At 41.3% G+C, this 12,169-nt stretch overlaps 1 protein-coding gene across 4 annotated transcripts in view; it reads right to left on the bottom strand.

Annotated features, from left to right (window-relative positions):
- SH3PXD2B (SH3 and PX domains 2B) overlaps positions 1–12,169 on the bottom strand; it is a 1,471,413-nt gene that overhangs the window by 286,239 nt on the left and 1,173,005 nt on the right. The gene's annotated exons all lie outside the window — the stretch shown is intronic.

Genomic DNA, 12,169 nt, shown 5'->3' with positions numbered 1-12,169 from the left:
AGCTAAGACAAGATTGAGATTTGTACTGGCAAGCAATGAGGATTAACTTTAACATACTGTATATTCAAAAGTTGTGCATTTATAGCATAGAATGCAACGCAATTCCTACAAGGAACACAATGCTCTCCATAACTTAGTCACTTCTTTTCAAAATTAACACAACTTAATACTATCATAAAAATGACTGCCAACAAAGACGTTCACTCTGCCCCCAGTAATGAAGCACATTATAATTTAAAAATCTGTAACCCATGACTCAAATTACTTTTCAGCTAAATATTTAAAAATGCATCACTTTAAAACCTTACACATACTGAAATTAAGGCTTTTAGTATATCAGTGTCAGTTGTAAATACTTACCATAAATGTAGAAATTTGACAATCCTCACTATTGTAGTAACAGTTGGGATTTCCTGCACTGGAAAACATTGGTTGGCCCAAATATCTCTCTCACAGGTCCCAAGCACCCTTCTCTCCAGCAGTGGATAAAGGGTTATCTTTAAGTCAATCTTGCCCTTATGGCTGGAGCCCCACCATCCTTGTCCCTGCAGGGAGGAAGACTTGCCCATGCTGTCCTCAGTGGTAGATCTTTCAGAAACCTACAGGTAGTCATCTGAGTTTAGGGAAGGAGAAAAACAGGGTACCCAAATCAAGGTACAGAGGGGATGGTATGAGGTAATGGTTACTGCAACAGTGAAGACATCTTCATTTAAAATAAGTAGACACAACTGTACTGTGTTTATCATGCTTCACTGTTTCAGTAATAACAACTGGGAGTATGCCAAAACCTACAAAAGGAGGGAGGTTGGTAAAAAGAATCTTATGATGGGGAGATAAACTCTTTCAGGACAGCTGAGGTGAATCAGCTCTAGCTCTAGGAGAAGAAGACATATTGTATTATTTAGAGGAAAATGTAGTCTGAGAACTAGGAAGCTGCTTCCAGAATAAGCAGGGTAGGACACCCCCTAACAAAGGAAGTGGTAGTTGCTGTGGCACTGGTGGAATGTGTCCTAATGTGCTTAGGGAAACTTGACCAATGAATGGGAAATTGGAAATTTGGCCAGGGTCGGTCCCCCATGTCTCTGATAGACAGAGGCAGACAGTAATGCCCAAATGAACCCCCCACATAACTTCTAGAAACTTCCTAAATAACACACTCTCTTCTAATAAATGTCCATAATACACAGTAGCACAGCTAGGCTTATAAAGGTCCTAGTAATACCTATGAACCTATCCTTCTGAATTCTGAGAAAGGGGTCCCTACACAAGTGCCTATAGCTCAGAAATCCTTCTGGTTAAAGTGAAAGACATTAAGAGGGTAGTTTTCCAGATGGTGCATTTAATGTTTGAGGAGTCTGCAGGTTTAAAAATAGCAAGGTAAGTTTCTCCAAAACAAAATTTGGGTCACAGGATGGGTCAGAAGCCCTGCTGGGGGCTCTTAAGTGAATTACACCAGTGTCAGGTGGGAAAATTGAGTAGTTTACCAATGTAAGTTGGTGGAGATATCAGAGGTATGGATTTTGATGAAATAGTAAGAAAGTCCTTTATAGAAACCAAAGGTGTGTTTGTTTGTAAAGTTTGCTGCCTTGTGGATTGTAACAAGTGACGGACTCTTTTCCATTTAGAAATGTTGGACTTCCTGGTACTGGGTCTCCTGTCCTCTTTGAGGATGAAGATGATGTTATTAAACAGGTGGTTGGAAGGCATGAGAATAATACCCCCCCCCCCCAGTTAGTATGAATGTTGCCAAGCTGGAGTTCATTGTGGTCCCTTTGTTCTGTGTTAGGAGTTCCACCTCTAATGGGATCAACCATGGTTCTTCCTTGGCCATAATGTGTAGCATGGGCCAGTAGGGTGCTATCAGGGTTATCCTCAGCCCTGATCTTGATAAATACCCTGGTGCTGAGAGATATGAGAGGGAAGGCACACAGAGATACACCTGCCCATGGGAAGGAGACAGTATATGTCCTTGAGGGCCTGAGGTTTAGGGCCTTTAAGCAAAACTTGTTCCGTCAGTTTTCTTTTGAAGACAAAAAGGTCTTCCATCTGGCATACCCCACTTGTCTGTGAGTTTTCTGAAGACAGATTTCGTCAGTATCCATTCATGAGGGTCTGCTACCTGCTTAAGTGGTCTACTTGGTCATTGTCCAGCCCTGGGATGTAGTGAGCCAACAGGTGTAGTCCTGTGTTGTTTCTCAATTTCTCCTGGATTAACTTCAACTTTTAGTAGTAGTTTGTGTTAGGGAAAGAATCCTCTCCTGTGGGAGGAAAGCCATAGAATCCAACAAAGTCCCTAGGAAACCTACGCTGTTGGAGGGGAGTGGATTGGGCTTCTTATAATTAAGAGTGAACCCTAAATCTGCAAGCCATGTCATGGCACTTTGGAGAGAGGACCGGAGTTCCTCCAATGTGCTTGCTTGTATGACATAGTCATTCAAATAAGGGCCAGTTTGCATGCCCTTGGTCTTGAAAAAAAGCAATTACTGGAGCCAGGCATTTTGTGAAGACTCTAGAAGCAGCAGAAGTCAAAGGGCAAGGCACAGAATTTGTACTGTGTTTCACCTGCACTGAAGCAGTAGTATCTCCTCAGTTTCTTCACTATGGAAATTTGGAGATAAGCATCCATTAAATCCAAGGTGACCGTGACTGTCCATGGAAAGATCATGGGCAGATGTTTTTCTATTAGTGAGCATTTGAATTTAGGAACCATTAGGAATTTGTTGAATTTAGAGAGGTCTAAGATGGGTCTCCAGTTTCCTTTTTTTCATGGGACAAGAAACTGCCTGGAATAAAACCCTGTTCCTAACTCATTTGAGGGGATAAGTTCTCTAGATTCTTGTGGTAGAATATCCTTGATCTTGGCCTCTTTAATCTGCCCACTGGAGACAAGAAGAATGTCTGAGAGCCTTGGGAGAAAAGCAAATTCTTTTATGTACTTGTTTCTGATGGTATCTAGGATACATGTGTCCTTGGTGATGGTATGCCACTGATTTAGAAAGAAAGACAGTCTTGCCCCTAACTTTAAAGGTAGTTAGGGCGAAGTGGGGTTGGGTTGGGTTGGGGATTTTAGAGAGGGGGCAGAGAAGTAACTGAGTCATAGGTTCATACTAGGCTATCTGCCCTAGGGCATTTATAAGCCTAGCCAAAATGTGTTTGGCTTTCGCCATCCATTTTAAATTTATTTTGCTATGCCCTTTTTCGAGGTTAGTATACTGTGCCTTTGTCTAACAGTGACACAGAAGTGATACCTGGGGTAAACCTACGATCTCCCATCCACTCATCAAGATTCCTCTTGAACAGAGTCAATGAGGGACTCTGCCTAACCTGGAGTGGGATTTTATTCCAGAGTGAAGGGAGCCTCTGGGTTATGAATCTGTCCCTCCAGCATGTCCTATTTATTTCAGTGCTGAGGTTCAAGTCTCTCGAGCGCGTAGCTCGATGGGATTTGGATTTTCTGAGGTGCAGCATGTCCATTAATTCCGGGTTGGACATGGCTTTACACGTCAGGCACAGATCGCCTCTGAACAGGTGGTATGCCACTGAGTAGAGCTGGAGTTTCTTTAACAGAGCCGCATATGGCATCTGTTTGAGCCCTTTGATCTTCTTGGTGAGGTACTTTTGGGGTCTTTCCAGTTGCTGCAGGTGTCTGGTAAGGTACATCCCAAAAGGGGCATTGTACTCAATTATGGGCCTGATGAGTAAAGAGGCATGATGACCTCCCCTGATCTAGATGTGAATCCCTTCATGATTAGGTGGGCTATATAAAATGTTTTTCTAACCACTTTGGCCACGTGGTTGTCAAATGAGAGATTGCTATCAACTTGGGCCCCCAGGTCCCTAATTACTTCTTCTGTACTTAATGGATTACCACCTATGTGGTAATTTGTGGGCACTTTGTTTTTGCCAAAGGGGATGACTATACACTTTTTGGCATTTAGCTTGAGGCCATGGCTCTGGCACCAGTTGTCTGTTTCTATGAGGCCCTTTTGGAGGATGCTTGTGTCGGCTGGAGAGTCGATTATGGCACCCAGTTTGCAGTCATCTGCGAACTTGGTCAGCCACAGTCCTTCTGTGTTGGGCTGTACCTCCGAGAAATATATACCGAACAAGAGAGGTCCCAGGACTGAGCCTTGTGGGACACTTGTAACTGGTTTGGAGTCTGACAAGGGTTCTGTCCTTGAGCCAGTTTGCAATCCATCTAGTGACATAGGGGTTTATATTTAAGCTGGTGAGCTTATCTATAATGCCCGAGTGGGGTATTGCATCGAAGGCTTTTGCGAGGTCCAGGTAGGCTGTGTGGACCACCTTCCCCTCGTCAATGGCCTTGGTGACCGTTTCAAAGAAATCAACCAGGTTTAAGAGGCAGGATCTACCCTTAACAAAGCCGAACTGGGTAGGATCCAGTGTCTGTAGGTCCCCAATAACTTTATTTATGAGGTCCATGATGATCCTTTCCATAGCTTTGCAGACCAAGCTAGTCAGGCTTATGGGGCGATAGTTTCCAGGATCCGTTGAGGCACCACCTTTATGGAGAGGGACCACTGTTGCTGTACGCCACTCTTTGGGCACATATCCTGTAGTAAAGCTGAGATTGAACAGTAGTTTTATGTTTGGGTTTAGCTCTTCTTGGAGTTCATGTAGCACGCAGCCCAGGACACCGTCTGGTCCCATTGATGCTGTGTTTTTGGCTTTGGAGAGGGCAGCTCTTACCTGAGCAACTGAGATGTCAGGGGGGCAGCACTCTGTTGGGATAGATATTTGCCCTTTTGGTGGGGAGGGGGGAGAAGTTTGCGCTGAACCTGTCAGCTAGGATGTTGGCAATGTCTGTGTGTTCGGTGTATTTTTTTGTCATTTTGGACTAATTCTGAGCATATCTGGGAATTACCACCCAGGTTCCTAACATAACCAAAGAAAGCCTTGTGATAATCCTTAGTGTCCTGTGCAATTTTTCTCTCGAAGCTGGCCTTAGACAATTTTATGAGTGCCTGTAGTTTTTTGCTAATACTGATCAGTGATGGTTTCGTCCATGGGAATGGGACTGAGTATGCCTGGTTCTGGGTTCTGCTTATAACTTTCTTTGCTGTCTTTCCTTTTGGTCTTTAAAAGGATCAGGAATGGTACGGTAATTTCTACTGAACCTTGGAGGCAGGACCTGCAGAAAGTATTTCACAGTTTGCATAAAAGTACCCGTCTCTATCAGTCTTTTAAAAATGTCTTGGGTCTAAAGAGGGAATCCTTGTCCAGTGAGGTATCAAGCATTTTAGCTTTGTCAAAGTAAGGACAGCACTGCTCTCAAGCCAGTCATGTGACCTGATTACTGACCCTGAGGCAACTGTCCTACTTGATGCTTCAAGAGCATCAAAACCACATTATAGAGAGTGTTTAAGCAACCTGAGAACTGGTGTTGTAAAATTCTCACAACTCTTTTTGAGGATCCTGGCCTTGGATCCCCTCCAATTTCTGTTCAGCTGGTACAGGAGGGATTCTTGGAATTTAATCACACAAAACTGCAAATTCAAAGCTCTCAAATCTAACAAGAGTTCTACCCTCCTTGTCATTGTGCAAAGGATTGCTAGAGAGGCTGCACTTGCCTCCCTTGGACCTTTAGAAGACCACCTCAGGGTCCACAACCGGATTTCTAAAAAGATATTTGTGAACATCCAGGACTCTGTACAAAAGCTGTCAGGTTTCTTAGAGACAGGGGACATGGAGTCAGGCAACAGGTATGTTTCCTGAATTACATTATCCACTACTTGTAGGAATAGCCAGGTGTTTATGATCACGAATGTGAAGAAACTCCCTAACCCTTTCTGTGGAATAAGGGTAGTCCTGACCTTTCCAAATAAAAGACTCTCTCATCTTGTGTAGGGTCTCTCCAAAAGAAAACTCCTCAGGTGATGAAGCTGAAGTAAGGGTATCAACTAACACAAAGGTGGCATATGACCCTGTTGAGATTTCTTCCACATATGCCAGCTTATCATCATGTAAGTCATTGGAATCAAAGGACTTCGGAGGTGAAAGATCTCTCTTTCTTTTGGCAGGAGAAGATCCTTAAGCAGGGGTTTTGCCAAAGCCCAGCTGAATCTCATGAAATGCACAAGATCCTCAGCTAACCTGAAAAGGTCCTGTGGATAGGCGTGTGATGATGTCTATGGTCCAAGAGGCCCAGGCTGTGGCAAGCCTACAGAAGCCAGCTTGTATTTTGCCTTGGGTCTAGTCTTGTGAGTGTCATCAGTAGGGGCCTGCATCTAGTATCAAGAGATCCCCTACCTTGCTACTTGGAGGAATTCCATCTTTCCATCAAACAGTCTGGAATGAGAGTCAGAAGCTAGTACCTGCAAAGCAGCTTCAGACACATCCAACACCCTAGCTAACTCAAGTCTTCAAAGTGGCCACATATTTGGTTGCCGAAAAGGACTGCAGAGCAACAATCCCAAACCTAGGTGGACTATCATATTAAGAAACATAACTGGCCGGCTCCCTAACAACATTTGGATACTTCTCTTTACTCTTGTGAGGAAGATAAGCAGCAGAACCCATGGATCCCTTACGCTGCAGAAGACATTGACCCTCCTCTTCCTTAGCTAAAAATTTCTGAAGGGATTCAGCCCTATGTATTATAGTCCTAATATTAAAGTGCATGTACTGGAAATAATTGGGCATGCTGTACTCTGGAGCCAGGCAGAATAAGCAAATGAGTGGAAGTCCAGTGAAAGATCTATTTTCCACACTCTACAGACATTCAATGAAATGCAGCATAAGCAAAAGAAAATAGGAAGTACCCCAATGGGGCACTTAGCTTTAGAGGCTCAATCCCTGCTTTCAGCCCAATGGATGTAGTGGACAAAGGATGTCTGAGGCTCTGATAACAAGAAAAATATGGTGCTGGCTAATAACCTTTATCCACTGACATCTTGATATCAGAGGGGAAGACATCCTCCAAGCCTAGGGAAGGGGAAAAAATCCAGGGCAGTGAAGCATGATGAACAACTAATATTTAAATAACTGTCAATAAACACGATCAATTATTTTATATTTTTAGCACTTTTTGTCACTACTGTCTGTCAGTCATCAGCACCTTCCTGGACAGTTGACCCATTCTATCATTATTACAGGCATGAGGGTTGAATGGGAGGAGCCATCATTTGAACAAGGGTCTATGTTAAATGTTCGAACATCCAAAATGTCGAACATTACATAGTCGAGACCAAATGTTCGACATTTAGATGTTCGAACATAAAAAAAAAAAAAAAAAAAAAGAAAACACAGAAAAAAAAACACTAACAGTGTAGGTAGGGGGCAAGCCCCCTATGCCCCCCACACCTCCCTACTTAAATACACCAACTCCGAGACCGCACGTCAGTGCAGAAAAGGGACATTCTCCCTATCTGCACCTTACGGTGCCGTTAAAAGTCTATCTTCAAGCATTCAAAATTTCGATCATTTGGTCTCGACCATGTAACGCTCAAAATTTTGAGCGTTCGAAAATTTGACAGGTACCCTTTGGACAACCATCAGGGGTGGGACCAGGATTTTTTTTTATTTACTTAGTTCTAATGTTCCTATGTTGACACTTGGCTCATGGAGCTAAAAGTGGGTGTTCAATGAGCTGACCATGCTGGACATCTCTTATTTCCATAAAACACGTTGCCGGTAGACAGCTCTACCCCCTCCCTCAAACATGTTAAGAGGCTTCCCCAGTCTCCACCAGACAAATCAGATTTCCATATGTGTTGACCAAGCTCCTGCAACCCTCCTTCCCCAACAGAGAAAAGCAAGATACACTCCTTTTCTCAGCTCCCTCATTGCCTGGCTCCTCCTGTGCTATTGCCACTACTCAGACTCCAGCCACCTGGGATGCAGAAAGGGTTCCTTCCCCCTCTACTGAGCCTGGCTAAACATAAGTATGTAATAAGTGAGCCAGGCTAAACATAAGTACGTAATACGCACATAACTGTTTAAAGTTAGCAGATACCGACATGCTAAAATCTGATCATTTTATCAGTCTTAAAACTCCAGCCTATTCAAAGATTCTTAAATATACTTGCAAAATACTATTCAGTCAAAATACAACTTCTACTGCATTTAGAGATACCTAGATTTTCACTTGTTAGTACCCCTTTGTTTGTGAACAAAGACTATTGGCACCAGTACATTAACACTAGAGCAAGCAGACAAGGGAGATGGTGATTACTTTTTCTTGCCTGACCTACACCACTATTCCATACAAACTAAGACTACAGTCTAAGTCCTATTCCAGTCCAACTTAAGTCACATATTACTGGTTTGAAATGAACTTCTAATCCCTGCCATTTTCTTATTAAACTCCTGAAGTTTTTAACTGGCTGAGAAATCTGTCTCCCCTGGACCATCTACAACTGGCCAAATGGAAAATGACTAAAGAGCATTTCACTGAATCCTCTTTGCAAAATTCTTCTGTCACCAAAGTCAGCATAACAGGGTGGCCCCATAATCCTTTACACTTCCCCAACTAAACAGGGCCTAATGAGATTAGTTTACTTTTAATGACCAGGTTATGCACTCAAATCATGGCCTACTTTCTAGGAAGAACCAAGGCAGTACTCATAGCAGGCAAGAGAAATTTAGCCAGGATACTAGGAAACTTAGCCTCTTCACTAAGTGCCGTGGGACCTTTTACTTCCATGTGAGATACCACTAATGCATGAGGACTGGGTTTTGGTTTAAAACCTCAGCTTAGGACAGTACCTTAGGATTTTCTCACTATTCTTGCAGCATTTGCCTTAATTATCTGTAAACATTATTTCATCTGTATGTAAATCACCCTTCCCCTTACTAATGTTATCCGTTGTATGCTTTAACCATGTATTTAGTTTTGCAATTCTTATTTTAGCATGTGTTTGTAGATCACCCATTTACCCTCTAACTAAAACTGAATCTACATAAGCAAAGATGTGACTGCTTCAACCAGGTTTTTGTTTTGCTTACTTTTCTTTCCAGCTAAAGTTGTAAAATTTTAACACAGATGAGAAATTAAATGTTCACACCAATGCTACTAATAAAACTGGTAACTAGAAATCAAATATCATTTCTCAGGGGCAATATATAGCAAGAAATGGTACCTGGGTCAAAGATACTTTTTTCTGTTAAGACAGTCTAAAAAGAATTAAAGTATTTGACCAAATAAGTAGAACTGGAGAAAGCAATTTCTAGAATAGGACTAAATGAGTACGCCATAACAATGGGAAAAATAACCAGTTAAATTAGAAGAGGAATACTCAGATGAGAAGCAAGAACATTCAGATTCTGTCTACACATTACATTAAATTTATTAAAATGACAAGTATTTGCTTACATTTATGCACAGTTTATGTATGAAATAAAAAGATTTACAAATAGTTCTAAACCAAAAACAGAATTTTATACATGTATGACACACACACACACACACACACACACACACACATATATATATATATATATATATCTGTGTGTGTGTAGGTCTACCAGATTTCGTTGAAAACTCATTTAATTGAAACTCAAATGACTGGAACCAATTCACTGAAAGCTCACTTCACTGAAACTCATTTCGTTGAAAGTTATATATGGCCTTTTCCCCAATGTAGTGCGATCCTGGAGTTAGTATATATAGTAAGTGGGGATGTGGAGGGCAAAGCTGGAAAGAGTTATTCATTGCACTTGTAAGTATCCATCTGTATTGCTTTAAAACTTTTACAATATGTGCCTACCACCCCGCACCCTTTACTTTATATACTAACTCCATGATCGCACTACAGTGGGGAAAGGCCACACATAACTTTCAAAAAAATGAGTTTCAGTGAAGAGAGTTTTCAGTGAACTGCTCACAGGAAACTGACTTTCAGTGAAATGAGTTTTCATTGAAATGAAGTAGACCCATATATATATATATATATATATATATATATATATATATATATCTAGAGCGATAGAAAGAGAGAGCTATACACATAGCTGTGTGTGTGTGTGTGTCTATATAAATATATATATATATATATATATATATATATATATATACACACACACACACACACATATGGTTTACTATCAAATCGGCGATCGGACTACATGAGATTCACATTAGTCTGAATCGACCCATTTGGTAGAATCGAAAGAATGAATGCTAAAATGTTGAAATGTACAACAGTGAATGCAATACAGCATTTGTTGTTCTGACTTTCTATATTTTCGTGCAGATCGCACTATAGTGGGGATCAGGAAATGTATCCTTTCTCGAGTTTGTTTATCTAAGTAGCAGGGGGTGGGGGGGGCTTGCCCCCCTGCAAACATGTTGACACGTTGTGTTCTGTGTGTCAGAGACTGTCTCCATTTACAGAAGTGCGGTGCATGTTTAAATTGCATCGAAATCGAACATTCACCACTTTGGCGTTCGACATTTGTGTTGTTCGCTGAAAGTGATTTTCATTTCTATGGATCACAGAAACAATAATTCGTATGTAGTGCGATCAGGAAAATGATAGTAAACCTATATATATATATATATATATATATATATATATATATACATATATATATATGTATATATATATATATATATATATATATATATATATATATATATATATATATATATATATATATATATATATATATATACACACACACACACACACACACACTATTTCAGAGCTGGTGACAACAGATATGAGACAGGCGGACTGAAAAAAAAGCCAAATTTGGACTACAGAGGCCTCTGTTTGTCCCTCAACACTATGGCAGGGATTTGAAAATAAACTGCACCAAACTCAAATACATGCAGCATGTCTCAGTACTGCAGTGACTCTTGTTAACTGAAGATGAAAGGAAATGAGCACATAATGATATGCAAATTAAATGGGATTGGGAAATTAGGTCCTTTGGATATATAAATGCAAGTGAAGTATTTGAAGGATGTTGCCACCGATGTGCACCTGACTATAAAAGTGCAAAGCTTGCCAAAATGTTTGGAGATGCAGATTCATCGAATGCTTGCAGTAGTAGCAGCAACTGTCAGGAAGCAGAACACACAGTGTTATACTGCCAGATCCTGCCGTTATGAGTGAGGTGGGATTCAGTGCCAACAGAAACATTACAGTCAATGGGTAATGTATCTTTATTTTACTGATCAACAGATAATTGATCACTACAGTATTGACTGGGACACTATATAGGCCATGGTTGACATATGTCACCCACATCTGTAATCTACATGAAGGCAAAATCATCCTATGCTGTGCAGACCAAGGTATGCAAGGGTCTTCCAGCTCTAGATGCATTTGGACACTGTGGGTATTCACAGTCCTCCATATGTAGACCACTCAACAAATTCACTGATATGTTTCTACATGATGGGGAGTGTATCTGATTTCCTAGCACACAACATAAATAAGTTAATGCTGCGCATGTCTTTTACAACCTCTCATGCCACACAGAAGTACTGGGTGCTACAGACTGTACACATGCAACAATAATGGTCAAACTTTGCCTACAGTCCCATATGTTGATACTGTATTGCAGGTGATGTTAGATACCTGGCTTATGACTCCCACATGGGACCCACACAGCATGGCCAAAGAACAGAATAACACCACTCATGCATAAACATACAGTACTGCAGAGTTCATGTTCAGCTGGCACAAACCTCACTTCCACAACCAAGCAGCACTCCAGTATGCCCATGGCATTGGATGTTCTTAGCACGATGCACATGCCATAACATGCTGGCAAGGAGACAGACCATGTATACTGGTAGAATCAGAGTATTCATACACGTGGGCAGTTTGGAAAGTACACAAACACCATCATCTGATGAGGCTAACATGGAATAGCTGCAAACTAGCAAGTGCACAACTTCCCCTGGATGGCAGCAGGTGCATTACAAAGTAGGACGGGTGAAGCACTGACAGCTTGTTTAGGCTTGTTCTCAGATGAGAGTACAGTGATAGCACATTGTCACGTACAACAAGCACAATACATGCAGTGCTAATATCAGGTTATATTGGTCAGTGCATAGTTGAACCACACCATGTATCAGTTTTCATCATGTGGATAGATAGTTATGGATACAATGAAAATGTCTGTTTAAACACATTAGGAGACATATCACAGAAGGTGGAGACATAGCTGTTGAGATGATGGGTGCTCTGCCATA

Source organism: Protopterus annectens, chromosome 4.part0 (genome assembly GCF_019279795.1).
Source record: "Protopterus annectens isolate FY-2018-M chromosome 4.part0, PAN1.0, whole genome shotgun sequence".
In the NCBI taxonomy this organism is placed as follows: Eukaryota; Metazoa; Chordata; order Ceratodontiformes; family Protopteridae; genus Protopterus; species Protopterus annectens.
The sequence above is the reverse complement of the archived record's forward strand: the minus strand, read 5'-3'. Positions and strand labels throughout refer to the sequence as shown.